This window comes from Palaemon carinicauda, chromosome 22 (genome assembly GCF_036898095.1).
Source record: "Palaemon carinicauda isolate YSFRI2023 chromosome 22, ASM3689809v2, whole genome shotgun sequence".
Taxonomy (NCBI): Eukaryota; Metazoa; Arthropoda; class Malacostraca; order Decapoda; family Palaemonidae; genus Palaemon; species Palaemon carinicauda.
Genome location: NC_090746.1, coordinates 88,656,059 through 88,676,058, shown reverse-complemented (window position 1 = coordinate 88,676,058; position 20,000 = coordinate 88,656,059). Strand labels below are relative to the sequence as shown.

The 20,000-nt window shown below is 36.3% G+C and overlaps 1 protein-coding gene and 1 pseudogene across 1 annotated transcript in view; both read right to left on the bottom strand.

Annotated features, from left to right (window-relative positions):
* Window positions 1-20,000, bottom strand: part of LOC137616598 (uncharacterized) — an 89,930-nt gene that overhangs the window by 20,794 nt on the left and 49,136 nt on the right. The window lies entirely within an intron of this gene.
* Window positions 6,725-20,000, bottom strand: part of LOC137616599 (uncharacterized) — a 13,585-nt pseudogene continuing 309 nt past the window's right edge.

Below are 20,000 nucleotides of genomic sequence, written 5' to 3'. Positions count from 1 at the left end.
AAACAATATATATTATATATATATATATATATATATATATATATATGTATATACATATATATATATATATACACATATGTATATATATGTGTATATATACATATATATGTATATATATGTATATACTTTGTATATATATATATATATATATATATATATATATATATATATATATATATACATATATATACATATATATGTATATATATATATATATATATATATATATATATATATACATATATATGTATATATATGTATATATATATATATACATATATATATATATATATATATATATATATATATATATATACAAAGTATATACATATATATACATCTATATGTATATATGTGTATATATACATATATATGTATATATATGTATATACTTTGTATATATATATATATATATATATATATATATATATATACATATATATATATATATATATATGTATATATATATATATATATATACATATATATACATATATATGTATATATATATATATATATATATATATATATATATATATATATATATATATATATATCAATTCTTCAGCTTGTTAAACTATTGGAGTACCATTAGGACATGTTCCAAGGAGCCTAAACACTTTTAGAGGAACCTCCTGTGTGATTTTCTAGTGCAGTAGTGACTGGCAGCAATGGAAATGTTTGTGATCAACACGTTATTTATTGTACAGTTTGTCCAAATATATAAAAGAAAAAATATCCTGTTTTGTAAAAGTCCTTCGAATGATGATCGCCATCTTTTCTTCCCATTTGTAAAGAGATGTAAATGTATTTTGTAATCTAATAAAATTGCATAAAAAGCTCAGATTTTTTATGTTTCCTCTTTGGTACAGCAAATCTTTTTTTAGAGTGTGGATGCAAAATTGTTATGCTTTGCTATTTTGTTTGCAAGAATATTTGGTAAAATTAGAGTTTCAATCATACTCTAATATCTGATATGAAAATTTATTTTTTCTAGCTTAAACAGAGAGTATTCAAGAAATCAAACCTTTATTTCCATTGCAATAAGATCTTCTACCGTTAAGGACCTCCTCCCCTTCCCGACATTATTTTACACCTTTGAAGTTTGGGAAAGGCCGCAGAATCTAACAAACCCACCTAACCTAACCTAGTTGTTCCTAGGTTACAAACCTAGCCTATAACAAGACCCCACGAACCCCCTTCCCAGGTCACAAACCTTCCCAGGTCACAGACCTAGCCGGGGCAAGTCCAACGGGCCCCTTTCCCAGGTCACAAACCTTCCCAGGTCACACACCTAGCCGTGACCATGGCCCCTTCCCCAGGTCACACACCTAGCCGTGACCATGGCCCCTTTCCCAGGTCACAACCCTTCCCAGGTCACACACCTAGCCTTGACCATGGCCCCTTTCCCAGGTCACAAACCTTCCCAGGTCACACACCTAGCCGTGACCAAGCCCCCTGACCCCCCACCCCCCCTCACCAGGTGACAAACTAAATTAAATCACAAATAAATCCTTGAATTATGATGAAATAAATCATAAATGAATCCTTACCAGAATCACTCTTGAGACACTTAACACTTTCAGGTAACACCGAATGCTCACGCAGAAACCTATTTCCCACTTTTGGAGTTCCATGGTAAAGTCCACGAAACCGGCCAATGACGTCAAAATAGGAAGAGGAACAACCACTGCACGTCTGCACAACAGAATTCATGACAGTCAACTGACAAGCACTGATTCTAGAAGGACGTATAAATTCCAAAATCGCAGTTAATTGGATTACTTTGAACCAAAACAACCAATTAGGTTTTAGCATTTTTTCTGTACCTATACATCATAACCAAAACCAAAGGACGATCAGACATTTTTACTCACAATGCATTAACAAAAAACAAAATGTTGTCGGGAGAGAAACTAACATGGCAGCCTAAGTACATCATTGGGATAACAGTTAGGAACAATATTCATCGATAAATATTTCGTAACCCTTAATTTGCAGAAAATTCCAGTAACTTTTTCGTACTAATCATCTAAAATGTTTATGATATCAAGTAAAGAAAGAATAGATATCCGAATTTGGTTGAAACTGTAATAATACCGAATATTTCAATTATTTTTTTTTGGGACTAATGAGTTTCAAAATGTCTACACAAATGAGGAAAATCAAAGCAAGTGGTAAACTAGGAATCGCATAGACTTTGCAAACTGAATTCCCCTAAACTAGAGAATTAAATAATCATAAACGATTATGGAAAAAATAAGCAATCAGGTCATACACAAAAGTCTTATTTACCTGCGAAAAAAAAACTATAAGAATAAGTAAAATCCGTCATAGAAAATTTTACATAAGGAACAGTGAGGATCACTGTTCCTAACTAATCTACGTTATGCTAACTTATGAAAATAGACTAAAATGGACTAGAGCACTTATAAAAAACAATAAATTTGCACAAGCTTACCTGTAGGGTCATTACTTTGACACAAAATTGCTGACAAGCAGCCCTGATGCTACACCCTGTAGCAACCAGAGGGTTGAAGGTCTCTTCTGAGGCTGTGCGGTCGGTCTGAAGGACTTCCTTTGGCACAATTGTGCGTGGCATGCTTAAGGAAGTATTTATGATTAGATCTAAGAGGCAATAAATGCCATCAGAACTTTCCAAATGCACAAAAGGTTACTAAGAAAATATTTTGACTAGGATCATGTTTTGACGTAACCCGCACACTTGCCAAGCCTTTCTGAGAGGATCCTCTCCATACAACGAACTTTTTTTAAAATTAAAATATTAATTCTTTGACCTTAACATTACTGGATCATATCGTTTATAAGTTGTATTCTTTATTGGCATAACCTAAGATATTTCATATAAAAAGGACACTTACAAATCTCCAAGAACTTTAGGCTAATAAAAATATCACCTGTGTTTTTCATGGCTCATTTCCCTTGTAGTACTTTATCAATTGTTTTTGCACTTATAAATATGTTGTTTTTCATTTGTTTGTATGAAAAGCTGAAGAATATAAGAAACCATAACGGTAATGAGTGAAATATGTTTCTTAGGCTAAAGTTTGAGAGAGTTTCAAATGCTTTTAATTCCAGCATTTGTGCTTTCACATACCCTGTTGACGAAAGAGGTGTGCTTTGGTAAAGCAATCATGTGCGTGTAAATATATTGGTGACTATTGGCATCCCCCGACAATTTTAATATTTTTTAGACACCTGGCTGGGAATTTATGAGGGGTCAACTTTATCTACACTCATATGTGTACATGAATGTATTTCATAATTAAATCTGAACAAACTTGATTTATTCATAGTCATAGCACATTATACCATTTGCCAAAAGAAAAAAAATTCATGTTTCAGGGAAATCGAACACACATGATGTGAGAATGTTGGGATCAGAAAATCGCCATGAAACTAGGAAGGTATATCAAGATAGTCCAAAGGTGAATGTGTTGTGCGGGATCATGTATTATCGAATCCTTGTCCATTTTCCCTGAACGAGTCATCAATTATTGCAAATGTTTACTTTGACCCTTTGACTGAATATGTGGTACCACAGTTAGACAACCTTCAACCAACCATAATGTCCCAGCAAGATGGTGCACTACCATATCGGGAACGGCAAGGTTGTGGGTTCTCAAACGTTGGGTTCGGTGAAAGGGACCAGAACATTTTTATGTGGTTTAATCACACAGAGATCAGAAGATTATGGATTAGAGAAAAGTGAAATATTAAGAAGTATTGACATGTAGAGAGAGAGAGAGAGAGAGAGAGAGAGAGAGAGAGAGAGAGAGGTGCATGATATCTAAATCACATTCATGAAATGGCAAAGTATGTTATTCATTACTTCCTTTTCTCTGACTGGACACTGTAAAATGTATTCTTAGCTCCATTCATAAAAGTTAGTCAGGAGGTCAGATAACATTGGAGTGATCCAGCATAGACGTTGTGGCGGGAATGATCTGGCATGACTGGTTCGACTCCAGTGATACAGCATGGCTGTTTGGACGTCAGTGGTCTGGCATAGCCATTCCGGCACAGTGATCTTATATAGCTGTATTGCAACAAATGATCTAGCATAGCTGTATTGGTACAAGCGATCTAGCAAGGGCGCTTTATTGTAATTAATCCTGCATAACCGTTTATGCAAAGTGATCAAACATGGCGTTTTGTCATGAGTGCTCTCGCAAAGCCATTTTGCCTCAAGTGATCTGATATAACCATTTTGGCGCTAGTAATTTAACGTTGCCACTTTAACACGAGTGGTCTGGCACGGACGTTTTAGCGCAAATGATCTCGCATGGTCATTTTGCCACGAGTTAACTGGCATGGACAACTAGGCGCAAGTGATCTAGCTTGGCCGTTTTTAGAGCAAATGAGTTGGCAGGGTCATTTTGGCACTGGTCCGTTTGGTAATTATGGTCTTATTACTAGATTTTTTTTCCTTTTTTATTATGATCCCGTCTTGTATATGTGCAAATACAAAATGAAACTATTTGTAATTATTTTGTAGCGGGACGTCACAAAAACAAACACTCCCACACTCTTGAATCATTCTGTCAATATTCTCAATAATACAAACTTTCCCCTTATGTCATCGGCAACTGGACTCTTGTAAAGAAGGGAAATTAAAAATAGATAATAACCTTGCAAGTATATTTCCTAAAATTAAATATACAATAACACTTAATACAAAAAAAAACATTAAAATTAACTCCCAAAAACCATTACCAAAACTTAAAACTAAACACTGACAACCACAATAACAATAGTAACTTCATGAAAATATATGTTCCTGTAAGTGAGAACACTGTCGTCCACAGAAGGCCAAACTGTCTATTAAGGCATGCCACATTTCCGAGGCATAATGATAGTTTTCGTCAATCTGAAGTAACACAATGTGTTTCATCATCATCATCATCACCATAATCACATCATAACTATAATTACTCAAGAAAGAGGGAATTTCTTTATCCCGATCTTGTCATCATCATCCTTATCATCATCATCATCATCATCATCATCATCATCATTATTATTATTATTATTATTATTATAACTTGCTAAGCTACAACCCTAGCTGTAAAAGCAAGATGCTATAAGCCCAGGGGCCCCAATAAGGAGAATAGCCCAGTGAGGAAAGGAAGCAAGGCCAAACAGATATATTTTAAGAACAGCAACAACATTAAAATAAATATTTCTTATATAAACTTTAAAAACTTCAACAAAACAAGAGGAAGATAAATTAGATAGAATAGTGTGCCTGAGTGTACCCTCAAGCAACAGAACTCTAACCCATGATAGTGGAAGACCATGGTATAGAGGCTATGGCACTACCCAAGACTAGGGAACGATGGTTTGATTTTGGAGTGTCCTTCTCCTAGAAGAACTGCTTACCATAGCTAAATAGTCCTTACTACCCTTACCAAGAGGAAAGTAGCCATTGAACAATTACAGCACAGGAGTTAACTCCTTGAGCGAAGAACAATTGCTTGGTAATCTCGGTGTTATTAGGTGTATGAGGACGGAGAAGAATCTGTAAAGAATAGGCCAGACTATTCTGTGTATGTGTAGGCAAAGGGAAAGTGAACCTTAACCAGAGAGAAGGAGCCAATTATGTACTGTCTGGCCCGTCAAAGTACCCCATAACTCTCTAGCAGTAGTATCTCAACGGGTGGCTGGTGCCCTGGCCAACCTACTACCTTAAAAAAATCAATAGAGTATAACAAATCACTTAGTAGGACACTTATAGACTATGAGAAAGCTTTTGATTCTGCCAAAACTTCAACGGTAATGAAAACCCTTCAAAGACAAGGAATAGATGAATCTTATGTCAAAACACTTAAAGGTATTTATTGTATACAGGTAGTACTACTAATCTAATACTACATATAAAGAGAAAATTCCGACTGAAAAAAAGGAGTTAGATAGGGAGACTCCATTACCTATAGTGTGCCTAGAAGAAGTTTTTAATCATTTACTTTTGGAAAAGGTAGGAATTAACATTAATGAGGATATAATATTTGCAGACGGTTTAGTTCTATTCAATTAATCATAGGAGGCATTACAAAAGATGATATAAGATGGGAATAAAGAAAACATAAATGGAAATGAATATGAGTAGAACTAAGATAATGTTTAATAAAAATACAGAGACAAATAAGGGTTATGGACGAACCTCTAGAGGCTATTAATGAATATACAGTATGTACTGTACTTAGCACAGGCAATAAGTAACCCAGTCACCAGGGGGGGGAGGGGGGGGGGGCACGCCAGCCTCAACTTGGTGCCGGTCCCAAGCCCGGGTAAATGGGGAGGGTTGGCGGCTTGGATGGAAATGGAGGTACAGGGAACGAGAAGGAGAGGGAGACCAAAGCGAAGGTGGATGGACTGTATCAAGGATGACCTTCGATATATATATATATATATATATATATATATATATATATATATATATATATATATATATATATATATGTATATATATAATATTTATACATATATATGTAAATATAGATATATACTATATATATATATATATATATATATATATATATATATATATATATATATATATGTGTGTGTGTGTGTGTGTATGTGTGTATACATATTTATAACGTAAACTTGAAATTTTGTCAAAAGATTCTCTTTTGAAAAGGTCTTTAGAAAAGGCTTATTTTCTCCGAGTTATATAAAAAATGAAATAAAATAATCCTTTAGATAACGAATAAATAAGCAACAGTTTTTCTTCAGGTGACTATGTCAGTTGAGTACCCTCATGTTTTGGTATAATCACAGCTTTACGCACAGATAAAAGTCTTTTATTTACCTTCGCTGATCTGTGGCAGCTAATCAAAATGCCCTCTCTGGGATGAAAGGTATTCCTGTAACTCATAGAGTGGTGCCGAAATCTTGCTTAACCATTTTATTATATTCAATCGTATTTACATTTGCAATTACTATAGTCAATTCTTTTTAGTGAGGCAGATTTGCACCGACTCGCAGGGGTGCCCTTATAGCTCGGAAAAGTTTCCCGCTATTTGATTGGTTAGAATTATCTTGTTCAACCAATCAGCGATCAGGAATTTTTCCGAGCTAAAAGGGCACCCCTGCGAGTCAGTGCATTGCGCCTCGTTAAAAAAAGAAAAAAAAAATGAGTATAGAGTTTTACAGCTGTTCAAAATTTAGTGGTTACGCCTATCTATTTAGAAACAAGTCTGTCCACTGTGTGATCCATACGAAGAACATTGAATCGGCTTTATCTTTCGACAGACAATGCTATGTTGATCAGAAGTACTTGTTCCAGACCTTTTTTGCCTCTTGTTTGAAGTAAGTGCCCTTAAAGGAATAGATTAGCCAGTTCCAAGAAGATCCAGCCACACACAGCCACCATATTATAAAGTGATATAATGGATGGATGGAAAAGTCTCCATCTTCTTGGGAAAGGTTTTAATAATGATCGTATAAGCTATTGGTGAACAGGAGACTAGGAAAAGTAAGACCATCATCAGGAAGGTGCGAGTCACTACTTGTATTTTTTCACCCCGTCTCTGGTCGTGAATTCTTATGGCTTGCTGGTTATTTTTCAGTTCTACAAAATTATATACGATCAACGATGCAATAGAAGCTGTTATAACTATTATTCCTGCTATGCCGCCTATGAATAGCTGTGTTTTGAATACTATTGATGAGACAGAATCACACTTCGTCCCAATATTTAAGGTCAATTTGGTGACTGGATCAAAGTAACCACTTAAGAAACCTTCCTTTTATGCCAATTAAAAGGGAGCAGGTGATGTTCCAGAGCCAAGTGGTGATGATTGCAATCCGTATGTGTCTATCTTTGAAAGAAAGCATTTTCAACATGAGAAGGCGGTCAATGCCCAGCAAAGCCAGTGTCATTAACGATGACATGATAGATATGTTCATTGTTATACCAGTGAATGCTGCCCATCCCTCTCTTCGAAATTTCAGGTCATTGAAGCCTCCCAGCTGAATTTTCTGTTATATTTCAAAGTTCTCTAAGGGCCCCTTGTCAGTTAGGTTATACAGTGTAAGTTGACCTTCCATGAGGGAATGGGTATCAATCACTGCTTGCAGAGATGATGTTAAGCCTATCAGTAGATCCGCCAATGCTAACGACATGTATAACATAAAGGCATGTTTTTTAAATAGTTTCGAAACGATGATTATCGTTATGACTAATATATTCCCTGTTATTGTTATGGTGGTGATCATGCAGACAACAACAAACAAAATGGTTTCTATAATCTTACAACTATTAGAGAGGTACTCCATTCTGACGTAGCGTTAGTATCATTCGATGCCGTTATCTGATTGTAATTACAAGTTGTCCAAAATTTGTTAAAGAATATTGTTTTTAAATCTTTTAAAATGCTCAATGGAAGGATTTTCAAACAAGGTGCGCTGGAAATATCATCTGCGCCTGGTCTAATAATTACATATACATCCGTGATTTCAATAGAAAATTTATCATTTTGGATATTCTCGATGCAATCCGTATTATTGGTTAAGTTGGCAATTACTAATATCTGAAGAATTTTCTGTATGGATTCAAACTCTTTTACATCAGGTGTATTTTCCGTTATATTTAAATCAGAAGTTTTGTTTAGGGTGAGGATTCCTCCCCTGAGGTCTGGATGCGTATTGAATCCAAATGTCAACATGAAAATCTTATTTGCATTATTTTCCTTAAATTTCGACGAGAGTTCTGTTCTCAGCGATGTCCTATCCAGAGTCGCTGGATATACAAGGAACTGAAAGAAACGTGTTTCATAGTCTGAACCATCCTTAATTAGACTTTGGCAGTGCTCACTGTTGTAGTGTGTAGTGACCCATCATTACAGGTTCGTTCTCTCGCGATGTCGTTGAAGGTTACACTTGCCCTTCTGATGGAGGTCAAGAGAACGACTGTATTTTCATTGCAGAGGCTTTCTAAACTATCTGTTTCATTACGCCAGAAGAGATATAGGTTTTTATCTCCCGCATGATCTGTGCAATTGTGGAAAATTATCAAATTCAATGGACTCCAAATTGATCTATAGTCTGTTAATTTAGTGAAATGTTCGTTACCTTCAACTTTTGTGCAATTTTCAACTTCGATTTTCTGCAGGAGTTCTTTAGCTGACTGGTTACTCTTAAAGACAGGAATATTAAACAGCTCGGTATGATATTCTAAAGTAATGTTTGATGCTTCAAAACTCCTGTATACCGTTGTATTGATAATTACATTAGTGGCAATTAAGGCCCGTAACATATAATTTGAACGTATAATTGAATGATTGATGTTTCCGTTAAGGGCTACAATAGATTCTTTCTCAGAAATATGAGCAAAAACCCATGATTGTGAGGTATTTGTTTCACCTGGATCTCCATGACAGTAATAGAAAGTTTGGTAGATATTTTGTATGATTCTAGCTTGTGTTGTATAGTTAAGAGGATGCTTACACCATGGCTTATCTTTAGGCGTCATAAAATTGCTAAGAATAGTGACTTTTTTTTGTGTTGCATCTAATTTGTTTGTATCGTTAGTGATAAAAACGATTCCCTTTTCGATTTGCGGTATTTTGAATGAATGGGAACACAGCGTTTTGTCTTCAGAGCATGAAACTGAATTTTCTAATTCTTTTTTACAATGGTCAGGTGTACTGTCAGTCAAATTTATAAAGGTCACATTAGATAGATGTGTATAGACATCCATACATAGTAAGTCTTTACATTTCTCTAACAGTGTTTGATTGTTGATTTGCAGGTACACTAATGTTTTGCTATAATTTCTGGTGTCGTTTTGAAACTCACATTGCCAGGGTAGGGATGACATGTACGTGGCTTTAGCCTTGGTCGAAGTTTTGTTGCAGTTGTTAAATAATTCCCTCACCGTTTCCCACCTGCTTTCATTTTTGACGTGTATGACGGGATACCAAAGAACTGTGTCTGTGTCCGTCTGCAGATAATCCAAAGTAAAACTTTCGTCATCGATGAGATCTTCGCAGGATTTATCAGTCTGATTCTTTACTTCAGACCTTAGTTTTTCCCTGACCCATTGAATGGCTTCTTTTTCTATCCATTCTAAAGAAGATAGACAAGCTGCTTTTAATGAAGGTGCCGTCAACTGTAAGAAAAGAAGATAGCATTTTAGTAATGTAGATTTTTAAAGTTTATCAAAAAGAAGTGATATTCATGTTACTTCTGTTGAGGACATATGAAGTTTAATTGCATTTATACATTAAATAGGTTTTTATGAGACTATTACGTACACATTATTTCTACCCAGAAAAGCTACTAACATTATTGTCACTTATAACATGTTCAAATATATACTTAATCACACGTGTCAGAATGTACCACCACAATTGTGCATGCCGCTGTCATAACCCCCCCCACCCTTCTCCACACACAAACAAACAAACATAGTGTTCATCAAGTATCTGTACAATTTGTAAACATATTACTAAAACGCTGATGAAATATCAAAATCAGATTTGGTCTACATACTCAGGAGTTATCAATAATTTTCACATTGCATTTGTGTATGTCAAGTACCCTCTTAATGAAAGAGATGCTGTTGAATGAATACTTAAAGATAGTAATTTCTCATGAAAAGGCACAATGTGTGCCATGGTCTACTGAAACAAATTCCGATAAAGAGACTGAACGATACTACATAACCAAGTATGGAAGAAATTCATCATCCCGTCCATCAATTATGCATGGAAAAAGAAGTTTGTGGATACAGGGAAAGTGTTAAATGCAGGAAAGAGTGGACGACCAAGAACATCTGAGGAAAACATTAAACGTGTATAGTCGCCGCAAAGATTCCAGGCGAAATATGCTCCACCCCATGATGACGTCATAGCCAATCACGTTGTCTCCCTCGTTAGCAGCGGTCACAGTACATCCCCTTACAAATTTGTGATCGCTGTTATTATTATTATTATTATTATTATTATTATTATTATTATTATTATTATTAGCTAAACTACAACCCTAGTTCGGAAAGCAAGATGCTACAAGCCCAATTGCTCCAACAGTAAAAAATAGCCCAGTGACGAAAGGAAATAAGGGAATAAATAAACAATTTAATCATACCATATGTTCATCTTTCTCTGAACGAAGAAGTCCATTCTTACCAAAGAATGGTTTTCAATGTATTATTTTGCATTCTTACCTTCCAAATCTGTGTCTGAACAACTTTTTTCCAAATATGTGCTTTGTTTGGATCGTTCTTTCTCTGGAGGGTTGGATATCTCATTTCCATGACCTGTAGGATAGAGATATGTAATAAATAAATCTTTCACGAAACGTCTTCGATATGTTTTCAATGTTCTTGAAATGTTACAATTTTTGGACCCTTGCAAATTCACATGACTCAAGAATATTTGGTGTTAACCCTGAACTCCAATGGCTGGGTGGAAATATAGATATTAAATTCAAGTTATTGTAATATGGGAATAGTTCCAGTTGAAAGTTAAGTTTATTCTGCTTTTTTGTTAGCTGTATAAATCATGATGCCTGAACCAATCTTAAAAGAAACATTAAAGTTTAGGACACAGACTCAGACATGATAAAGGACACGGTATTGCTGAAGCTGTAATTTATGCTATTTGCTTTCTAAGTCAGTCATTGTCGTATTTAATCTTAGAGAGATATCTTATCTATAGGATGTCTATCTTACTACTATAAGCCAAGCTATAAACTTGGCATGAAAGTCTGAAATGCTACATCCCCTAAGTTCGCAATTGGGAGAGCAGCCCAAAATGGAAAATTAGATTAAGAGTGAATTAATAGAAACAACAAAAAGGAACTAATATATAAGATGGTATAATGAATAGTGCAAATGAAAAAATACTAGACTCCTACCAATCTGCTTTACAAAAAAATGTATTAGCACAAGTTCGAAATTCTGTAATACTTTGTAATATTGGCCATTAAAAATGTAGAGAAGGAATAAATACTCTCAATTTCACATCTAATCACTAAGGGGCATACAATATCTCTTTTATAGAGAGATAATTTGACTGTACTATCATCATGCAATGATACAGCACCATGCAATGATAAAGCACGTGTGTAAGAACATTAATCTTTTTATCAAAAGCATTATCAAGTGAATATGACGAGACCATAGTTTTCCCAAAAGTTTGGGAACCAGCGAAATTTTAGCTGAAAGCTACCGACTGATTGCATTGACATGTTCATGAAAAATCATTGAAAAGATTATCAAAGCAAGTCTTGTATGGTTATTAAAAAAGGTTTTATTATCTCCAGTGCACTCTTAGTTTCGAAAAATGAACTCTACAATGGATGTATTTGCTCATCTGGAATCATCTGTTTACGAGACATCCACTTCTAAGCAACGTATTGTGATAGTATGCTTTCATCTGGAAAAAGCATGATACCACCTGGAAGTATGGCATGCTTAAGCCCTGTCTACACGATCGAGCATGCCCGACGGGCAAACAGTGATACCAGACCACAGTAGGTAGTTAAAATGAAGGTTGATGATGTCAGAAGCAGGAAAACCACAGCAGGGATCTGGTGACACTATTGGTTGCCAGATCCCTGCCTGTGGTTTTACCGCTTCTGACGTCATCAACCCTCATTCTCACTACCTACTGTGGTCTGGTATCACTGTTTGCCCTTTGGGCATGCTCGATCGCGTGGGCAGGGCTTTAAAAGTATTCATGACTCTAGTCTGAGAGGCGAGTTGCCTCTTTTCATCCAAGCCTTTTTAAAAATGCGGTTCTTTCATGTTAGAGTAATGAAATACTCTTTCTGAAAGAAAATGTCAGGAAGATGGAGACCCATAGGGCAGTTTGTTTAGCGTTACTTTATTTTCTTTAGCAATAAATGGGACATCTGTCATTCCAGGTGACATTCTCTATACACTCTTGAAGAGGACCTTTAAGGAGTAGGAATGACTACAGTTGAAAGCTTCAACTTGTGACCAATCGTATTATCAGATGGTCATATTTGAATGGCTTAAATTTTTCAACAAGTAAAACCGTTGTCATTTAATTCTGTCACATTCGTGGAATACACCATAAGCTAGTTCAAATAAGCCATATATTTTGATACAATAATGTCTGGACTTTCTTACCGACCTCGGTATCAGAGCCCCAGGCGGAACCACTCAACGACAATAGCTTTTGACCGGCCAGGAATCGAACCCTGGTCCAGCAAACTTATAACAACAATGACTTACCACTTAGCCACGCGTGGTAAGTCACTGTTGTTACAAGTTTCCTGGACCAGGGTTCGATTCCCGGCCGGCCAGTAGCCATTGTCTTTGAGTGGTTCCGCCTGGGGCTCTGATCCCGAGGTTGGTAAGAGAGTCCAGACATTAATGTATCAAAATATATGGCTTATTTAAATATGAAAAACACGTCTAAATGTCCAAAATTTATCACCAAGACCTAGAGATATATAAAATAGATCAACGTATTTCATAGTTTTAAGAAATATAAATTATGTGTCTAACTTTTGATAGAAAGTTGAGTTGGGTCTCGCCTCTCAAAACGGTAGAAGTTAAATGTTTAGAGATTTTAAATACTTTTAAAGTTTAGTCACATACATCTTGGGAAGCAGATCATTAGATTCTCCTAAAACTGCATAAAGCGCTTATCTTATCCAAGTTTCATATGGATGTGAGTTGTACTCTTCAACCTTCCCTTCCAAGGTGAATATTCTAGATGCCATTCACCATACTGACATCGGATTAGCAAAAGGTGTTTATGAATTCTCCCCCATCCTTATTCTGTCAGTTGATGCAGATGAGTGGCCTCTGGATTTGTGACGCCAATCTACTATGACTAGATATAGGCATAGGATACAGAAATTTCCTAATTCCCTGTCCTTTCCATCTGCAAATAAAAAGTATTTCTTTCCATACTATGAGGCTCACTTTACATTCCCCAAACCCTTTAGATTCAGAGTGAAACATCTTCCAAATAGCAGTAATCTTTCCACTAGTGAGGTAATACCATTTAAGCTATCAGTTACCAACCCCCTGGAGACTTCCAGAAAGGACCTTGTGTAACTATTTTACTGGCTCTAAAGGCAACTTGGTAAATGAAGATATTTGATCTACCATTTAGGAACATGCAAAACTGCATAGTAATACAGGATTCCTATTCATGAACAATTCCATGACCAGTGCTGGCATTAGATTTGGGAAGTGAAATTATCCTTTTAATTTTAAATGTACGCTCCCCTTTTAATATTATATAGTATATCTTTACAGGAGAGATGTATTATGTTCTGACTGTTACTGAAAAGTTAGCAATAATGAAAGGGGCTCATTTATACCTTCACTACATATTAAATGACAGCCAAGAGCTTTTTATTACCACACACACACACACACACACATATACATATATATATATATATATATATATATATATATATCATCAGCCATTACTTTTTCACTGTATTAAAAGGCCTCAGACGTGTTCTTCTACTTGCGCCTGTTTATGGTCTTTCTATATCAGTCCAAACTCGAAAACTTTCTTAGTTCGTCAATCCATCGTCTTCTCTTCCTTCCTGTGCTTCTTTTGCAATCTCTAGGGAGCGATTCGGTTATTCTTAATGTCAATCTATTATCTTTTATATATATGCAAGTGAAGAGATATGTCTGAGGCCCTTGTCCTGCAGTGGACTAGACACGGCTGATCATGATTTTATATATATGTATTTATATATATATATATATATATATATATATATATATATATATATATATATATATATATATATATATATATATATATATGTACATATATATATAATATATATATATATATTGGTGGGTGTGTGCGTGCGTGCGCGTGCGTGTGTGAATGTATATATAGAATATAAAAAAAGAGAGCCTGCCACTCACCTGAATCCACAACTGCAGTAGTCAATACAGGCAGTATGAGAAGAACTATGAAAATGAGATATTTTCTATCTGCAGAATCCTCTGTCATCTGTAAAGATATTGCAAAAATTATTGTGAAACATTTTGAACAATTTCTATGTATTTACTGGCATTGTCCATAGACCATCAACCTTTTTCATATAGGTTAAATGCACAACTGACTACTTAAGGATCCTTATTGAGATGTTCACATTTGTAAGATGCAGTAGTTTGCGATCGTCTTATTCAAACTTATACCCCATTTTGAAGTATGTCTTTTTAACAGGCATTTTTGTAGTAAAGACCATTCCTGTATCTTAAGTGAGAACTGTAATGCACGTGTATTTCATACACACTCATACATTGTAAAGCGATCTCTCTCTCTCTCTCTCTCTCTAAAGATAAAATAACCTGTTTAAGCTTGACATTGCACGTTTCATGATATTAAAGTTTTTATGTCATTGATATCCTTAAGCATTTGTGTATATTATTATCATTTGCTAAGCTACAACCCTAGCTGGAAAACCAGGATGCTATAAGCCCTGGGGCTCCAATAGGGAAAATAGCTCAGTAAGAAAAGGAAAAAAGAAAAATAAAATATTTTAAGAACATTGAAATAAAAATCTCCTATACTAACTATACAAACTTTAACAAAACAAGAGGAAGAAAAATAACATAGAAAAGGGTGCCCGAGTATACCCTCAAGCAAGAGAACTCTAACCCAAGACAGTGGAAGACCATGGTACAAAGGCTAAGGTTCTACCTAAGACTAGAGAGCAATGGTTGGATTTTAGAGTGTCCTTCTCCTAGAAGAACTGCTTGCCATAGCTATAGAATCTCTTCTACCCTTACCAAGAGGAAAGTGTAAAGAATGCGCCATACTATTCAGTGTGTATGTAGGCAAGGGGAAAATGAACCGTAACCAGAGTGAAGGATCCAATGTAGGACTGTCTGGACAGCCAAAGGACCCCATAACTTTCTAGTGGTAGTATCTCAACGGGTGGCTGGTGCCCTGGCCAACCAACTATCAACTTGGTATTTCGCCGCAATAAACTAGTCATGTTCAGCCTGCCTTTTTGTTAAGACCTAACCACAGCCTACAATATTGGTGATCTACAGAGTGACCAGCTGCCCACTGCCTACCCACTCACCCATGCACCTTACACTCTGACAATACAGCCCACCGATCCTGACTCTTCTATCCATGCCGCATCAAGGAAATTGCCCCACTTAGCCACCTGAGAAGCATTTGCCTGGTTTCAGCACGCCAAAGTTCAGTTTCACATCAAGGGCATGACACGCTTAGGCAGCAAAGTAGACTATGTCCTCGTGGTGGTCCCTGAGGACACTTTCCTCTAAATCTCCGATTTGCTTTGAAACCAAGGGGATGCCCCAATATAGTATGGCACCATCAAAACATATCTCCTGGTGTAGTACTCACCATCGCCAACCACCCATATAGCTAAGCTTTTTCAGCTTACTTAACAACTATTGGGGGACCAAAAGACTTTGATCACCCTCAGGAAAATTACCAGTATCGCTCACTTGCAACCTGCCACAGAGCAGTTCTCCTCGGCAAGTGCCCTTTGGGTACGATGTCTACCCAAAACCTGTATACAGTGCCATCCCCAATATAGATACTATGCCCATGATGGACCTGATTACCAAAGTCGACACCCTTACGGACAGCCACTTCACCACCTTCAAGACCTCCATCAATACTTCCACTCCTGAGGAAGACGACAAGTACTCAACACTAACCACTGACTTGAACGTGGTAAGACAAAGACACGCCCCCATTGACATACCGGAGTGGCAACAAAGCCAACCACCACCCACATATTCCGCCCCTCGCTCATGCCCCAACTAACAATTTCTACAGCCACTTACTGACACTCATCAACTGCAGTAATGCTACTACCTCTCCAGAATCGGGGCTGTTGCGAAGAAATGTACAGATGGTTGTCAATGGCCAAAATCCTTGTAAGTAGGCCATCGCTTGTGGCGGTAGACTCCCCTATCACTAATCTTTTCTTTTTACATGATGCAGGTACTGATGTGTGGATTTTTGGTAGACACTGGTACTTGCCGTTCTCTTCTACCAATGTCCCTCTCCCAGACACGACATAGTCATTCTAAGCCTGCTGTGTTGTCTACCTGGTAGCTGCCAACGTATCTGAGATCTCCACCAACAGATACAAGACACTCACAATAGCGTTTGGAAGCGCAAAATACCATTGGAAGTTTCTCGTAGCCGACAGTACATTGCCAATAATCGGTGGGGATTTCCTTTACCATTTCCTCCTCCTGGTTGACATAGTCAACCCAGACTCATACTTATCTATACCTCAGACATTGCACTCCACATCAGTCCACCCACCGATGCCTATGCCCATTTCCTCACGACGTACCCAGAAGTCTTCCAACCAGAACTCCACCAAACGCCCATGGTTCCCGTCAAGCACGGTATTTATCACCATATCAAGATGACGGAGCTATGGTATTTGCCAGATTCAGGCGTCTGGACCGGATCTTGATAATCTATTGTCACTGCCAGGCATGGCCACCACTCTTGCTACCCCTTTACGTCTCCCTCATGGGAAAGTCAAAAGAACTGGAATGGGGTCCCCTTCAAGACGCGGTATTCTGCAGCACAAAACATACCTTATCAATAGCTGCTGCTATTTTCACGGGCCACATGCACCTCTCCTTCTGTCCACCAATACCAGTGACGTTGCTATTGGTGCAGTACTCGAGCAGGCAGTCAACGGTCATTGGCCGTCTTTAGTAGAAAACTGTCCAAGGCAGAATCCGGCCACTCTACCTTCAACCGCGAATTGCTGGCGGTGCATTTAGCCTTACTAAAGCCTTAGAACATAAGTTAGTTACAACTCAGAGAGATATGGAAAGAATAATGATGGGAGTAACACTAAGAAACATATAAAGAGCAACATAGATACGAGAAAACACTAAAGTAGATGTTCTAACAACATGTAAGAAAAAGAAATGAACACGGGCAGGATACATAATAAAAATGGCCTATAGTGGCTGGCCATTAAGAATAACAAAGTGGTTCCTTAGAAATTGCAAAAAGCAGGGGAAGAAGGGGAGGACGATGGATTAACAAGCTAAGAAAATTTACTGGTATAGACCGGTATAGAAAGACCCTGAACAGACGGGAGTGGAAGCTTCTACTCTGCAGTGGACTAGCCACAGCTGATGATCATGAGATATATATATATATATATATATATATATATATATATATATATATTATATATATATATATATATATATATATATATATATATATATATATATATATATATATATATATGTATATATATATATATATATATATATATATATATATATATATATATATATAGTTGTTTTTCTTGTCATTGCGACAGGTAGATAAAGGGAAAACAATATAAATTGTTGTCGCATTTACATGTGTGGTATCACTGATATTCATCAATGGAGAAAATTTTGCCGTTATTATTGCAAGAACTCTCGTTCATTTTGGAAATACCTGGCCTTACTTTCACATATTTTGTTTTTCTTTTACTATAACAGTCTAATGCTTACTACGTCTTTCTCATCTTCGTAACAACTGCTTCATCTTTCTTTTATTATACTTTTATAACCATTTCCTCACATGCATATCTTCACATCTTAGTATCCTTCAATCAATCCTCAAATATTCTCATGTACAAAATAAAAAAAAAAGAAAAAAAAAGAAAAAAAAAAAAAAGATCTCGACTACTACTTCAGATAACTTTCCTGTTGCAGGGTCTTGGAAACGATCCAAAAGATGAGGTCATAATAAAGTTTAAGTTCTTGTACTTTTAACCAGTAACATTTATATTATGACCAACAGTATCAACATGCAATTGTATCATAAACATACTCATGTGCATCAATGTGTTTGCGTAGGTCTGTCACGTCATTTTCCTGTGATTACGTTGTCTAAGTAATTAGTGAACACTTTTCAATATCTTTTAGATGTTTTTTTTTTTCATAGATATATAATTTCCTGGTAGTCGTATCTGAAGCAGACGTTGGACTTACTGTGTAATCATTCATTGAGATTGCACGCTATATTGGGAAAGTATCCTGTGGTTTTGGAAAGCCGGTTGCTTTTAGAACATCGGGAGACAGGTTACCTTGAACACATTAGGGTGCAGGTTATCTTCAAGATATCAGTAACTCCAGTGAGCAGCTTAATTCTAAAACATAGGTTATACAGCTTATCTTTAACATCAGTAAACGGCTTATCTTTGAAATATCAGTAAGCTGCTTACATTCAAAATATCAGTAACCAGTTTACTTTAGAAATGTGAATAAGCATCTTACTCGTAAAAGAATAGTAAGTGGGTTATTTTTGAAATATTTGTAAGCTGCTTACTTTGAAAATGTCGATAGTCAGCTCACTTTTAGGATATCAGTGAGTTACCTACTTTAGAAATATAGGTAAACTGTATTTTTAAAATATCAATAAGCATTTTCCTTTAATATATCAGGAAGATGCTTCCCTTTAAAATATCAGTAAGCAGCTTTCCTTTAAAATATCGGTAAGCAGCTTACTTTAGGATATCATTAAACAGTCTTACTTTCAAGATATTAATGAGCAGGTTACTTTTGAATAGCCATGAACAGATTTGTCAATGAAGATTAAGATAATGTTACTTGCATATCAATATTAGAAGTACAATAAAATCGCAGTTAAGAGCTTACCTTCGACAAAGCCTTACAGGCCTTCAACACGACTTTTATGTTTTGAGTCCAGGTCATCTTTGAAATATCCATTACCTCGTTCCAGGTAACGACTAAACTGCGAAACCCGCCCACCCATACAGGCCTCCAGTTGAAGCTATGGAGCGTTCTCTCAAAGTGAGTACTCGTTTTCAACAATCTATCCTTGGAAATGATGTCTGCTCTTTTTAGCTTCACCGATATCTGTAGGTTTTCATCAACTTTCTTCCCCCTTCTCTCAGAGTTGGACTTAGAGATCCTGGCACTTGGGACACCTGATTATCCCCAATCAGTCATCCACTGACTAATAATCGAT